Source organism: Myotis davidii, unplaced genomic scaffold (genome assembly GCF_000327345.1).
Source record: "Myotis davidii unplaced genomic scaffold, ASM32734v1 scaffold103, whole genome shotgun sequence".
Classification (NCBI taxonomy): domain Eukaryota; kingdom Metazoa; phylum Chordata; class Mammalia; order Chiroptera; family Vespertilionidae; genus Myotis; species Myotis davidii.
In genome coordinates, this window is record NW_006295580.1 from 867584 (window position 1) to 869722 (window position 2139).

Sequence of the window (2139 nt, forward strand, 5' to 3'; positions counted from 1 at the left end):
ATTTCTTCTTACATGATGATATTCAGAAGATTCAATCTAAACTTATTAAACAGAAAATAATGAACACATCATAAGTATACAGTTTTATAAATTTTCACAAAATGAGCACACCAGTGTACTAGTAACTACTCCCCAGATGAGTTACCAGCCCCCTTAAATAGCCCAAGGGCCCCATCTACCTTGAACATCATTTCCTTCTTTTTACCAACGATAATGTCTTCTTTCACCATAGATTGGATTTACCTAGATCTAGACTTTTATTAATGAAATCATACAGTACATATATTATTATATTTGGTTTAATTGTTCAACATTATGTTTGTGAAATTGACCCATGTTACTACAAGAAGCAATAGTTCATTTATTTCCATTGCTATGTGTAGTATTCCAATAAACCAGCGGTTCTTGACCTGTGGGTTGCAACCCCTTTGGCAGTTGAACGACCCTTTCACAGGGTCTCCTAAGACCATCCTGCATATCAGATATTTACATTACGATTCATAACAGTAGCAACATTACAGTTATGAAGTAGCAACGAAAATAATTTTATGGTTGGGTCACAACATGAGGAACTGTATTTAAAGGGCCAGAAGGTTGAGAACCCACTGCATTAAACCATTATTTTTATCCATTTGGGTTGTTTCCAGGTGTTGTCTATGATGAACAACACTGCTATGAACATATTTTCTATCATGTTTCAGTGCACATATTTACAAACATCTCTCAGAGAATGTACTCAAGTACAGAATTGAGAGGTGATAAGATATGATATGCTCAACTCAAGCACATACTGACAGTTTTCCAAAGTGCTTGTAAAATATAAGCTCCCTCCAGCAGTTTATAAGACTTCCAGCTGTTCCACAGACTTCCACTTGCTCCACTTGTTATTGTGTATAAGTTATTGTGTATAAATTACCCATTCTAGTGGCAGCGTACTCATATCACATTGTGGTTTTAATTTGCATTTCAAGAATGAACGATGAGGCTAAGAATATTTTTATATCTTATTGTGTATTTGAAAATCTTCTTTTGTAAAATGCTTATTCAAATACTATCCCTGTGTTTTCTATTGAGTTGTAGCTGTCACTTTTTCTTGTATGCATTTTATCAGTGGGGGATTTTATCCCTTCAGGGACATTTGGTAATGCCTAGAGACATTTTGTTTGCCATTGGATAACACAATGGTAGAGACCAGAGATTCTGCTAAACACCTACAAAAACAAGAGAGCCCTCCAATTACAAGGAATATCTGGGCCAAAATGTTATTTCTAAAATTGAGGAGTACTATATATAAAAGCCTAATAAGCAAATTGTCCCCTCGGGAGTTCGACCAGAAGACCAGGAGTTCAATCGCTCACTATGATGTGCACTGACCACAAGGGGGCAGCGCAGAAGGAAGGAAGGCCCCAGCCAGCAGCTGGCAGCTGGAGAAGGGAGGCCCCAGCCAGCAGCTGGAATGCCCTGATCAGCCCTGATCACCAGCCAGGCCTAGGGGCCCTACCTGTGCATGAATTTTGTGCACTGAGCCTGTAGTATATATTATATTATAGTTAATAAAGTATACACTACCCTGCACTTTGAGACTTGCTTCTTACTTTTAATGATGTGTAGTGAATAGAAGCTCTTAAATTTAAGGTATTATTTTTGTTTATAATCATTATTCTTTGGGATTATTAAAAATGTTTTTGCCTACCCAAAGCTCATGAAGACATTGCTCTTTGTTATCTGTAGAGGTGCACTGTCCAGTACAGTACCAACTAGCCGCATGTGGTTATTGAATACTGAAACTATGGATAGTCGAAATTGAGATGTGCCACAGTGTGAAATATACACCAATTGTTGAAAAATTTGTTTGAAAATAAGAATGCATATCATTTTTTTATCGTGACCATATGTTGAAATGATAATATAATGGATATATGCTAGTAAAATATCTGGTAAAAACAATTGCATATTTGACTCACATAGTTCTATGGGACAGCATTTTCCAGAGGTATATTGTTTTATGTTTCACATTTCAATCAACAATTCACTCATAACTGATTTTTGTTTATGGCGTGAAGAGTCAAAATACATTTTATACCATCTGAATATTCATTTGAATTAGATCCATATATTAAAGGAACATTCTTTCCCTCT